The sequence below is a fragment of the Quercus suber genome, unplaced genomic scaffold, assembly GCF_002906115.3.
Source record: "Quercus suber isolate HL8 unplaced genomic scaffold, Cork oak 2.0 scaffold_700, whole genome shotgun sequence".
Classification (NCBI taxonomy): domain Eukaryota; kingdom Viridiplantae; phylum Streptophyta; class Magnoliopsida; order Fagales; family Fagaceae; genus Quercus; species Quercus suber.
In genome coordinates this window covers 1-14,079 of record NW_027070141.1, presented here as the reverse complement: position 1 = coordinate 14,079, position 14,079 = coordinate 1, and the positions used below count along the sequence as shown (strand labels likewise).

General features: G+C 35.2%; 1 pseudogene; it reads left to right on the top strand.

Annotated features, from left to right (window-relative positions):
- The window catches only part of LOC112019669 (chaperonin 60 subunit alpha 2, chloroplastic-like), a 22,689-nt pseudogene extending 16,046 nt beyond the window's left edge, over positions 1 to 6,643 (top strand).
- The last annotated feature ends 7,436 nt before the right edge of the window (positions 6,644 to 14,079 follow it).

The window sequence follows — 14,079 nt, the reverse complement described above, 5'->3', positions numbered from 1 at the left end:
TTTTTTTTTTTTTTTTTTTTTTGGAAAAGATTGTTTTTGGGTTTTGATTTCGTTTAGACTTTTAGTATCATAGATTTGGGGTTTTTGGTTTGGATTTGATTTCTTTGTTATGGATTTTTTTTTTTTTTTTTTTTTTTTTTTATAAAAAGATTGTTCTGGTTTTGATTTCGTTTTAGTCTCATACATATGTGGTTTTTGGTTTGGATTTTGATTTCTTTGTTCAAGGTTTTGAAATCTATGTTGCTGTGCTTGAGACTTGAAATCACCCGGCCGAATCTGACCCTCTCAACCGATGACTCGTGCCATCGCCTTGACCGAACGTTCAGTCAGCCACGAGTCCATTTCCCATTCACCCAATTCAATCGAGTCGAGTGTGGGTCAGACCCAAACCTAGTCCAACTCAATTCGTGGATACCTAGACACAATCACATGAGAGGAAAAAAATAATCCTCCACCTTATATTAACAAGATTGTTATTCAACATCAAAAAGATAATTAATTATTGTAGTTAACTTTGAGACATTAACATTTTTAAGAGATTGAAAAAACTTAAATTAGGAATGTGTGCTAAAATCAAGAGATTTTTCAAAGTTTTTTCTTATCCCTTTCTAATCTTATTAGGATTTGCTTAATTATAAAACATAAATTATGGTTACTACTGTATTATATATAATATTGTAATAACCTAAAGTCACACTATGTAATTAAACAAAGTATTAATAGGCGGGTAAATGCAAATTTTCACGTGTTAAATATTTATAAATACACTTAAACAAAATATTTTATAAGTACACTAATTCTCTATGTAAAATGATTTTTTATGATTATTTTTAAGATTTATAAATATATATATATATATATATATATTTGGATTATTACATATTCTTACTCAAATTGAATTTTCTGAGCAACAATTGGAATAAACTGCCATGAAAGATAAAAGAAACTTAATAGCATGCGCAATCAAAAATTATAAAAATAAAAAAGAAAATGAAAAAGAAAATTGTACTCTTAAATTAGTGAAAATAGTTAAGTATTTGTCAATCACTTAAGCAATAAGTTCCTATTCTCAACTACATTAACCGTAATAAATTAATAATTTATATTTTATCTTTTTAATTACAAGGAATATAATTTAAGTTAATTTCTTAAAGATTATAATTTTTAAATTTCTACAAAATATTTCAAAATGCACCGTACATTACGTGGACTTAGGTTAGTTAAGTTTTTATTTATATTATTTATTTTTAAGGCTTCTAAGAAAAGATTTATGCTCAAAATTATTACGCTATAATGTCAAATGAAAATTTCAACTTTTCAAGGTTACTAATACTCTTAAGAAAATTTTAGGAAGAAATTTTTTTCAATAAAATGACGTGTCAGTGCTCCTCTTTGTTAAATTTTATCACTTCCAGAATTATATATTTCAATAACTCAATGATGCGATGCTCTTCTTTGTTAATTTTAAGAAAAAACAATAAATCTGTTTTGAATTTTAAACTTTGCTTTTTGCATTTTCAAGTTTTTTTTATCCTCAAGAAATTGCTATAATTTAAAAGCAAAAATTTCAGGCCCGCATTTATTTCTCTTGCCTTGCTTTGTAATTTGCATTGTGTCCCTTTCCAGCTAAAATTAAGGAGTTGGTCTAGGCTTGGGCTGAATTGTTTGTACTTTTAGGTCCATTGTATGATTGGGTTGGTGCGGCTTGGGTTTTTATAATCCTTTTTAAATATTTGAATAAGTTGTGTTGTAACCTTTCATAGTCAAGATTTCATTCATGATTCTCATATAATGATTTTTGGTAATTAGGTCAACGTAAAGTACAAGTACAACTTATATTGGTTTTTGTTAAGTTCATAAAATAATCAAAGTATAACAAATTTGAACCATATAGTAATCGAATATTTATTTATCACATTGAAATCGAATTTAGACAACGACATTTACAATTTGAAGTCTTGGTGACATGTGTCTATGATGACTTGTGTGTGACACTAGGGTGATGTTTGTGTATGAACTATGAATGTGCTTTTAGTTTCTCATTCATTTTAGGGAGTTGCACTAACCATGGCCAGTTGGTTTTTTAAGTTATGATTAGACCTGTAGGTTTAATGTTTTTTCCCCCAGATTTAGCTAAGAAAGTCCTAAGAGCTCATAAGCTAAAATGGAAAATAAAATGATGTCTTCAACCAAAAGATATAGACTCAAAAGTTCAATTACATGTGGATAAGGTGTTAGACACTCCCACAATGCCCATCTTTTGATAGTACCTTATTTTGAATACAATCCTATAACTCAGTATTTGAAAAGTAACTTAAACATTTGACATTTGGATTTTTGAAAAAGGTTTATTGTGAAGCTATTTTGAAAGTAAACATGCTCCAATCACATATTTGTTCAATTTTGAATTAAATACAGCTAACCTTTCTTATTTAGAAAGAATTGCAAGCCTAGTTTTACAATAAAATTTCTAATGTAATTTGTCATGCAAAAAGGACAAAAAGAAAAAGAAAAAGAAAAAAACAAAGGATAAATTTGGGAGTCCATTTAAATAAAACTGTGTTTGGAATCTAAAAAAAGAAGAAGTTTGAGGGGTTCATTTATGAGCTAAGGTGTTAGGCACTCAGCCATAATTAGTACCTAATTTTGATTATTTATTGAAAATGTGTGTAACGCGATATAACAAAATACTTGCCCAGTCTTGAGAATATGTCTCATAATTATTTGGTGGCACATGCAACAAATAGGTATCAAAGTTTTGGCCATCTCAACATTTAGTCTTTTAGCATATTGTTTAAAATTCAGTCTTGTACTTTTTTTTTAGATCGGTTTTTATTTGGCTTTTTCTAGTAACTGTATGGTGAATAATTTATATATATATATATTATAAATAGATAAAATATGATTAGAATATATGATAGCTAAATCATAATGCTTACTTTTTATCGTTAAGTCAACATATTAATGAGTTTCTTTTAAGTTTAGGTGGGATTCATTCCAAAATTTTTTATTTAAAAACGTGAATTTTTATTAATTAAATTAATTAGAATACATTCTATAGGATATATATTTAAGAAACTAAGATTTATTTGCTAGAAAATTAGATATCGATTGAGATGGATAGAAAACCATTCACTAATATGTATATTACCAATCGATAGCGAGGTTGATTGCTGAATTTTATACTTTGTTGGGAATGAGATTAAAAAAAAATGAACTCCATAATTTGTAGGAAAAGTGAAAGGCTGGTTTGCGCTAGGTTTTGTAGGATGGCCCAAAAAGGTAATCGGGTCTATGAGCCCAAAACCGCTCCAATGATGCAGATAGTTCATGAGTTGACTCAGTTGAGGTGAGTCACGTTAACTGGTCCGAGTCCTTGTACTAAAACCCCTCAAACCCAAAACCTTTGAAAATCCTCAGAAACCTGTCTGTCATTGTTCTGCTTCCAATTCCAAAACCAAAGCCCCAAAGCAAAACCATTTCTTCTTCTTCTTCAACTATTATAGGGATATGTCTTTTTCCTTCTCTTTCCTCAAAAAATTCTCTTTTCTGTAGTCTTCTTCTCGCTTTCTGTATGTCTTTCTCTTTGTATTATTTTGGTTTTGAATTAATGGGTTATTGTTGCAGAACCTTTATTGGAACCAAAGGGCAACTGGGTTGTGGAGAAATACAAATTTTGTGAGGAGTATTGCTGTTAAAGACTTAAAGCAGGCCCAAAGAGAATATTTTGAAGTCTCAAATAGAGAAGATAATTTTTAAGTGTAATCCTGATTATATTCTTCTCAAGCGAGCCAGATTGAGATTATTTGCAACTGCTTCTAACACCATAACTATAAGAATGAAACCCAAAAAATGCCATTAATTGTGTTAATGCCATCGATGGGGACTGGTTGAAGCCAAGATAGTAAGAATGTAGGTATGAGGTCTTGGCTTTTCATGGTGTCAGTAGTATGTTTATTAAAAAAGGCTGTTGAATATCAGTTGAAGCCTTGAAGACTTGTAAGTTGTAACTGAAGCTTTGCTTGAAGTGATATTTATTTGCTTATTTTCTTAATAAGCTTCAGCCAGCTAGGGTGGCCTCACTTTGGCTATGTGAAATAGCTATACATGAGAACTTCTATTTTTCCATTTATGGGGTTGGTTCTGTTACGGCATAAGCCTTTGTGACTTTTCTGACCCTTTAAAAAAGCTATAATATGCTAGATGTAACACATACTGAAATACTCAGAAGAGAATATAAGTATTTTTTTTAATTAAATTATTTAATTTCATACTGCTAATTTGATAGAGGTATTGATTTTAAGTGAAAATATGCCGTAACTTTATTCTTTCTGAGTCTGGATCGCTTCAAGTAATTAATGATGGCGTTACAATTGCTCGATCCATACGGCTTTTAGAAGCAATTGAGAATGGAGGTCATTCATGGTTGCTAGATAATTCTCTCCCCTGTTGTTGTATTGATGTTTCTCAAGGAAAAAGCAATCATAGATATGTAAATCTTCATATCCTGCTTGCAGGTTGCAACTAAAATGAATAATTTGGCTGGTGACGGTACAACTACTGCAACTGTTTTGGCTCAAGCAATGATCAAATCTGGGATGCTGGCAGTTGCTTTTGGGGCTAACCAGGTTTCTTTGAAGAAAGGAATGGATAAGACTGAAAGAATTGGTCAAGGTCTTGAAAAAGAAAAGTGTGCTAATTAAAGGTATTTCTTTCCTTTGCATTTTGTTAATTAAAAGCAGAGTCAGAAATATTTAGAGCATGTCTTGTGAATTAGGTTTGTGCCCCTCTTTGCACTTTCTTTAATAAAAAAAAATATAATTACTTGTCAAAAACAAAATCTTGAAATTGTATTTTGCCACATTGTAGCTGTGGCCACAATTTCTTCTGGAAATGATGACGTTTTTGGGAACTTAATTGCTGGCTGAAGCTATAGAAAAGATTGGCCCCGATGAGTCATCTTCATCATTTGAGACCTCTGTAATAATAGAAGAAGGAATGAAGGTAGGTCATTAAAGATGATTTTTAATTGAAAAGATTCATGACCATCTAAAAGAAAGGAAAACTTAATGAGAAAGGAAAGAAAACGGGTCAGAATGTAATTTGAATTGAACCATAATTTTAGAATGAAAATAAACTTTATAAACCAGCAATGAACTAATTACCCCACTGTTTTATTTTTTATTTTTTTTTATCAAAAAATATATATATATATATATTGATTTTTTTTTTTTTTTTTTTTTTTTTTTTTTTGAAAATAAACGGACTAAAGAAAACCAGCATTGAAGTTATAGTATCAATCTATTGAAAGTTCATTCATTCTTAAGGCACATATAAATAAAGCTCATAAAAGATTGTACTCAGTTCAAAAAGCTCCCAATTCTGTGCAGTCATGACACAAATAGATGCAATTGAAAAATTGTTGTATTCATTCCTCAGCTGACAAGTAGATACTACTAATTTTAATCCTGTTAATTAGTATTTATTTTTCATTTCTACATTTTCTTAGCAACAGAATGTATCATAAACTAAACAAGGACTAGGTGCATATAACTCACGCCACCCTTTGGCCACCATCAACGCCAAGGCCTAACACAACTCCAAACTTTCACAACAAGCCTTAAACCACTACCTCTGGCTTAGATCTGACACCTACAGCCTTGGATTTGCCACCTCCACAACCACAAAACACCACCCTTTGGCCACCACTTTTTTTCTAATCCAAATCCCTCCTATTTTTTGTCAAAAATTTGCCCTTGTGTGCCAGTTTTTGTAGTGGCAAATTGTGGTGGGTCTTGGCTGCTGGAGATGGTGGTGTGGTTGTGTGTTGGCTGGAGTGAGAGAGGAAGAAGCAGAAGAAGATAAGGTAGAAAAGAAAAAGAAAATAAATATCAAATAAAAAATAAAATGTTTTTTTATAATAAATTTTACTTTAAGAAGAATAATGTGTGAAGCACTTGACAACATTTTCCTTCCATTGACCCATCGGAAGAAAGACGGAAGGAACAATTTGGCAGTTTCCCAAACTTCTGCAGTTAAAACTTGATATTAGAACATCAGAGGTATGTTTATTTTTGACCTAAAGTTGGAGGGGTCTTTTTGCATTTTTTCCCTTTGTCTCTGATTCCTAGTTTTTTTCCCCTCTATTCCCTTTCTTTTAATTCTATTAGATATTTCTGGACAGATTGACAAGGGTTACATGTCACCCCATTTCATTACAAACCATGACAAATCTATAGTGGAGTTTGAAAATGCCAAAGTCCAAGTAACTGATCAGAAGATTTCAACTGTCAAAGAAATTGTTCCTTTACTAGAAAAGATTACTCAACTGAGTGCCCCACTGCTAATCATTGCAGAGGATATCTCCAGGCAAGTACTGGAAACACTAGTAGTGAACAAAATGCAAGGTTTACTAAATGTTGCTGTTGTCAAATGTCCAGAATTTTCAGAAGGAAAGAAAGCTCTCTTGCAAGATATTGCACTTATGACAGGTCAAATTATGTACTACATGTCAAACTTTATTTGCTTAATTATTTAATTTTTCAATGACATATGTCAATAATAAGATAATGTTTATTCTGAATCAGTGGTTGTTTTGATGTTAAGAATCTATCTTGACTATGACCTGCTTTTCATTCACTAAATTTATTAATTTGTTACTTTGAGACACATTTCAACTCATTCCCACCTAGCATTATATTAATATCTTTACGTCTCAAAATGATGAGATAGTTCGCTTTGCAGCCAGATGTCCACTCACATTTTTTATTTCCTAGTTTGCTGGCCCTCATAGTCGTGTAAAGAACCTCAGTGCGAGTTATGATAGTGGTTAATTCAAATTGAGCTCTCAAGTATCTAATAATTGATGTAGAAAATTAGTGAATTTTTGGAATTCATATAAAAAAAATGTAAAATGGGTACTATTGTGATGTTTCTTTTTTTCAGGATCTCAATGTAGGCCCCATCTATGGATTTTCTTTTCCTGTTAAATACACAATTTGGAAAAACTCAAGCTATTTTGTCGCCCTAAGTTGTGGGAACTTTTGTGCCAAAATGTTGTTCAAATGTGATGAGGCTGAGAAATTCACTAGTGAGCCACACGATACCTTCGCGCTCGAACGTGAACCTACACAATACAAAGGAGAAAACCTATCAAAGAGCACCGGTGTAGTGCCGGCCAAATGCCCTCCGAAGGTTAAGTCAGAAATATTCTCACAACTGTAGAGTGCTAGAGAGGGTAAATAATGCGTACCTTTATTGGTGAGAGTATTTGGGCTTTTATAGTAGTCAAAAGTTTTCCCTCTTTCGCTTGGAATCCAAGTCCTTTTCTTGTAGAAATCATCTTTTTTAGAGTCTGAAACGTGGTGGACAGATCTTCTCCTTATAGGGAAGATCTTCACCAATATATGAAAATTCTGGAATCCAGGTTGCGCAAGAACTCTGTTTAGGGCTTTTCAAGAATGGGCCAAAGTATTCCCATTAAGAGGTCCAACAGGCCCATGGTTGATCAGCCCATCTCTCTTCCCTCCTCCCATCTCAGGTCCGTCCATGTAAGGCCTCATATGAATAACAGGCTCGCCTCTTTTTTGGCTCGCGGACTATAGTTAGCCCGTCCATTCACTCTAGGCATCCTAGCCCGTATTTTCTCACTTTCAGTTGCCCCCTCACCCGATGGGTCCGTCATAGATAAGAGAACGGACCCATAGGGTGACGGTTTTAAAACCTCGATCATGTTTTCATGACACCTAAATCCGTAAACTTACCTCCGTACATTGTCAGATTAGTAGTAACAAATTTATGAGCCGTGCCAAGTGTCATCCTGTCAATGGTCGTTGTTTTGGAACGAGGTGTCGCTTCGTCTTCCGTGCATACCCTTTATAAATATCGACCCCTCTGCCCCTCATTTTTCCACTTGTTACTGGAGAAAATTGTTAGAGCGAGTCCGTCATACCTGTCAAAGAATAGTCCGTTCACTCTTGTACCCGTCGTCTGCAACATCTTGCTCACTCCGAACTTTTGGTAAGTAGTCTCCTATCCGTCCTCTTTTAATTTTCATTCTTTTTTTCTCTTTTTTTTTTTTTTTTTTTTTTTAGACTTTATACGCCCGTTGTTCTTTCCGAAACCCGTCAGAGTCTTAGTTTTGTCATTACATGTAAGCCATGTCTAGTGCATTGAGTAATCAGTCGGTCATCTGTGACTGGGCGGACTACGAAGAGGTATACCTGTCAGGTCCCAAAGACCACGACGCCCCGAGCGAAGAGAGTAGTCCGTCCTTATCCTCCTCGTCCTCAACAAATGAGGGCCTGGAGATGATCGAAATACAAAAAGGTTCAGCTGACGACGAAGAGCCGATAGTTAGATCCGTCGTGGAGTTGATGGACTTAGGGAGTTCATCATACTTCCAGAGTGGACGGTACACGCCTTCACATCCACTATCAAAGAAGCTCATTTTAATACCCTTAGGGCCCGTTACCAGATCCCAGACCATATCCCACTCCGTCTACCCTATGTGTCAGAAAAATGTTATTATGAAGGAGTTGACGGAGTAGGGGTGTACGAACAAGTGCTCAAGGCCGCCTAAGATTTCCACTAAATTCGTTGCATCGCGAACTCCTAAAATACCTAGGTATATCCATCAGCCAAGTGTCTCCTAATGCCTGGAGGGTTTTCATAGCGATGGAGGTTCTTAGAGCTATGTCGGACGGTAGAGAAGGCTTACGATAAAGGAGTTCCTCCACTGCTACCGTCCGGATGAGATAGATAAGTCGAGGGGCATGTATAACTTTGTCCCTAGGAGCTCGCCTTGAAAGTTATATTTGAACCCCAGACTCAAATAGAGACTAGAAGAGCCGCTATTTTTTCGTCGAAGGAGATAGTTGGATGTGTCATCCAGGGAGACGGACTTCATGCCCATCGACACAGTTTGAGGGCGTTTTAAACCCATCTGGTATGGCCGTCGTATAGAAATGACTCCGTGTAGTTTATTTAATTTTTATTGCGTTTTTAATGTCCGTCCTCTTTGACGAGTTCGACGGCGTCCCCAGATTACTCTCGAGGAATTCAGCTTCCTTGAGAAAATTTTTGCAAAGACAAAGCCCGAGGAACGAACCTGGGCTAAGCTCGTCAACCTCAACACCATTCATTGGTATTGCGACGGGCCCGACCAACCCCGGCGGCACTAAAGTACGAGAAGCAGACCCGTCTACGTAAGTCCGTGCCCCTCTTATCTATTTTTATTATCATTATTATTATTTCTAATCCGTCTACCTCTTTTAGAGATGGAGGATGCTAAAAGGCGAGCAGCTATAAGACTTCAGGCTGCAAAAAACAAGAGGCTGGAACGGACCCTATGGGGACATGCTCCAGCAAGCAAAGTCTTAAGAGGAAACTGCCCGCGAAGGGTGACCGTGCGTCCAAACAGCCCAAGATCCCCTGGAGCCAGTCGTTGGCTTGATGGCTGGGGGAATAAGTCGGTCACTCCGGTCAAGCACGGTGCTGGTAAGGGCCTAATGACGGGTTCGTCTGGTAGCCAGAAGAAGCCACCCGTCCTATTTCGTAAGGACTCCAAGTATGCCCTCGAGAGGTTGTCGTCCATTATTACTACCACGATACGAGGATTTGGGGAACCACTCGACGAAGGCGATAGGAAGAGACGGGCCTTTTCAATATTGCACAGGTAATTCCTCCGTTGTCATATGGTCAATCCGTTCACCCCTTGCTGCCCTTGATATTTTACTTATGCATTTTGTTGTCCTTCAGGCTATGATCATGATGAAGGGCATGATGGGACAGTGTCTCAACCATGAGACGACCATTGGCCGGGTTCGTGAGAAAGCCAAGGCGCTGGAGGAAGAGCTGCTTGATCTCAAGGCCTGGAAGGTCGTCCAGGAGAAAAAACTTAAGATGGCCGAGATGGCCCGGGACGAATGTATCCAGCTGACGGCCGTCTAAGAAGGCCTTGGTGGAGAAAGACGATGAGGTCTGTCAGGCGAAGGAGGTTGTGATACGCGAGTATCGTGACTCCGACGCCCTGATTGCGGAATTGAGTCTAGTTTACAATGACGGTTTTGATGATGCCCTCCGTCAGGCGAAGGCATTACACCCGGAGATAGACCTGTCCGTCGTCGCCATCACTACCCCGAGCCATCACTTGTTCAACCCGTTCAGTCCGAAGATACAGACGTTCATTTTGACGAGAACGTCCTGTCTGTGAAGCTCCCGTAGATTAAACCATTGCGGACAGCTAGGCTAAGGATGCTCGGGACCGTCCTGTTAAAGAGAGAAAGACTACAGCAGATGATTGTGATAACTTAGCTTTAGTTATTAATTAATCTTTTTTTTTTTTTTTGTATAATTGTAGAACAATTTTAATGCCGTCATGTTTTTGGAGTTTTATGAACATAGCCCGTTCAGTATGTTTGTTAATTCTGCAAGGTTCGTTGACCTTTGTTTTATTTTTGTGAAATGCATATGTTTTATTTTAAAGTACATTTCACATTATCAGATGAACTTCGTTCTGTTTATGCGCTTCGTCCGTTCTTTCTTCTTTTTGAGGACAATCCGTCCAGTCTTGCGGAATCACTTAGCCATCCATTAACCGTTTATCCAAGGGTCGTCGCCCCTTAAGATGATTTGTCCGTTCTTGGACTTTTAGAATTACCATTCGTTTAGAATGGTCCGTTTAGTACGTGGGTTTAGCCTTTTCTAGTCCCTTTGATTTTAAGAGTTATCATCCTTTAAGGATGATCCGTTCAGTTTTGTGGAACTTTGCTTCTTATCCGTCCATCGTTGTACTTAAGAGTTTATCACCTTTTTAGGATGATCCGTCCATCTTTTGGACTACGAGTTGTCATCCTCTCAGGATGATCCGTCCAGTTTGTGGACGTTATTTCTGGTCTGTCCCCTATCTGGACTTAAAGAGTTTACTATCTTTTTAGGATGATCCGTCCAGCTTTGTGGATGTTTATTTTTGGCCTGTCCATTGTCTGGAATTTAGGAGTTACCATCCTTTTAGAATGATCCGTCCAGCTTGTGGACGTTATTTTGGGCCATCCATTATCTGGACTTTAGGAGTTGCCATCCTTCTAGGATGATCCGTCCAGCTTTGTGGACGTTTATTTATGGCCCGTCCATTGTCTGGACTTTAGGAGTTACCATACTTTTAGGATGATCCGTCTAGCTTGTGGACATTATTTTTGGCTCGTCCCTTGTCTGGACTTTAGGAGTTACCATCCTTTTAGGATGATCCGTTCAGCTTTGTGGACGTTATTTTTTGTCCGTCCGTTATCTGGACTTAAGAGTTACCATCCTTTTGGATGATCCGTCCAGCTTGGGGACGTTATTTCTCCGTTCATAGTTAACAACATAGTCGAGCCTGAATATTTCTCTAATTAATTAAAGAGAAACCATATGTTTGTAATAAGTCAAAATACCTGCCCCCTTGGGCTAAAGAAAAAGAAGTGCTCATAGAAAGAACTGAAAAATTAAAAAAAACTAGGAAAATGAAAAACTGGAAAAACGGGGAATGCTAGTGTTCTTGATATCTTCACACCGTCTCTACTGGTAGTATTTTCGAAGATGCTCTGTGTTCCATGGGTGTTGTAGCTTCTGTCCGTCTATGGTTTCGAGGTGGTAGGTCCCCTTCTTCTGCCATGACGAGATTTTGTAAGGCCCTTCCTAGTTGGGGCCAAGTTTTCCTTGTGAAGGATCTTTAGCCGCTCCATTACCTCCATACACAAGGTCCCGGATCTAATCATTAAGACGTAACTTCTTCTTTATATCCGAGTGGTCCACTCTTTCTGCAATACTTATCAATCATTTGAGCATACATTAATTCGGAACAAGATTGATAAAGTAACAATATGTAGTTTAAACTTCTTTCGGTGTGCCCATGGCTAAAAATGGAGCGAGATTTTTCTTTTATATGTTCTAATTTCTCATTGTAACCCTCAATATTTTAACCAATTTGACTATAATGCTTCCGAGAAGTCAGAAATTGATGAGTGTGTTAAAAATGAATGAACAAGGGGTATGAGTGGCTAAAAATTAATATTTTAAAATTAAAATTTCTATATTTTACAATGCTTCTATTTAAATAAATAAAAACATATGTTTGTGCGTTAAAATAAAATAAAAAAAATACTTATTTTTATGGTTATGTTTATTTGTTGATTATTGAAAAAAAAAAAAAAAGTATAGGGAACTCGAGCTTAACAAACTTGAGTTCCATATTACAAGAAACTTGAGTTTGGTAAGCTTGAGTACCATAGAAGAAAAAAAAAAAGAGCATTATGCTTGAGTTTTGTATTTACAAAGAAGTTGAGCTTGGAAAACTCGAGTATTGTGTTGCATGGAACTTGAGTTTACCAAGCTTGAGTCCCATGTGACATTTTTCCAATAAAAAAATCCACGTCAGCACAAGTTTTTTATGAAACTCAAGTGTTTAAAACTCAATTTACATAGCAAACTCGGGTTTCATGAACTTGAGTTTTCAAAAAGTGGTATATTTCTACTTATTTGGCAAACAGTGGTATGTTGCTAATAATTTTCACGAAAAGTGGTAAATGGCCAATTTGGCCCATAATACATAGCTTGTAATAAACCCAGGTGAGTTGACCAAGTGGTTGGACACTTGGTCTCAAAGTGCGCGCTTGTCCCAAGTTTGATTAGGTGTGCTCCCCAATTTGAGTTCGGGTACCTGTGCTTTGAAAAAACTTCCTCGGCCAATGATTTATACTTCTAGGGTCCACCTGTCATGAACAATAATTAGTCTTTGGTTAAAAGTTTTGAGAATACAGTATGGGAAAAAAAAAAAATACATAGCTTGTAATGAATAATTTATGATTGAATACAAATCTTCTCTCCTTTCTTCTCAATATATATATATATATCTTCTCTCCTATTTTAGCATTGCACCAATTATAACTTATTATATATTTATTTAAATTTCTTTATAATATAATATTTAAAATGAATGCTCTACTAAAATTTATTGGCAAAATTGAAGTAAAATCTATTAATTTACTCGAAAGAAAAATACGGGTATGAGTCATAAATTTTTGGACCCGAAAAAAAAAAGGGATTAACTCGGACCTGAACTAATGTAAACCATACAAGTTGATTCACGAACTTCTCATTTTGAGGGATTATTTTTTAATAGCAGAGTAATCTACATTTCTAGATTATGTGATAAAATAGCTATAGTTACAAAATTTTAGTTATTTATTAGCTCATTTTCATTGTATTCTAATATTATATTAAAATTTGTAGTTGAAAATTTTGACAAAATAACTAGCCAACTTGAGGTGTAATTCTCAAATATGAATATTTACATTGTTGGATCTAATATTGCAATTGAGTTGATAGAGATGCAATTTGATCCTATTAATTATTTAATTTTTTACCTAGCATGTAGTTTAAAAAAAAAATTTATTTGTCGGTTTGTGTCCAATTTTTGAGATGAGCTTTTACTTTATTATTATTATTATTTTTGCTAAAGTACAATTTTTTAAAATCTTACTTTTTCTTACTTTTTTAAAGTACAAATATAGTTTAACTTACTTTCAACCCAAAAAAAAATCAATAAAAAGTCAAATAAGCTAAGGCCAAACGCACACTACATATTTTGCATCTTTGTAGGTATTTTGACTTTATTTATAATTTGCATACAACATATGCACTTGACGAGGTTGATAATGCAATATGGTCCACATCTAATTTTTCTATTATGTTCTTTTTGTGGTGGTGATAAGATTAGCGAACAAATTAGGACCGTATAACCTTAAGTATTTAACGTATTATTTGGATTGTGTAAATTTAAAATTTTATTTATTATTTAAAATTTATTTTTAAATATTTTTGTTTATTTGTTCTTTTGTATTAAAAGGAAGACAAAGATAATATGGTTAAGTTTTTTATTTTATTTTATATTATCATTTTTTTCATGTAAAAAAATATTGGTCATACTAAGTTGATTCTGCCCGTAAAAGATCAAGTTAGGTTAATAGGTTTCATAACTTGTTTAGGACATCTGCTTATGACCTAAACCTGATCTAACACAAACCAGTCTAGTTGAACTCA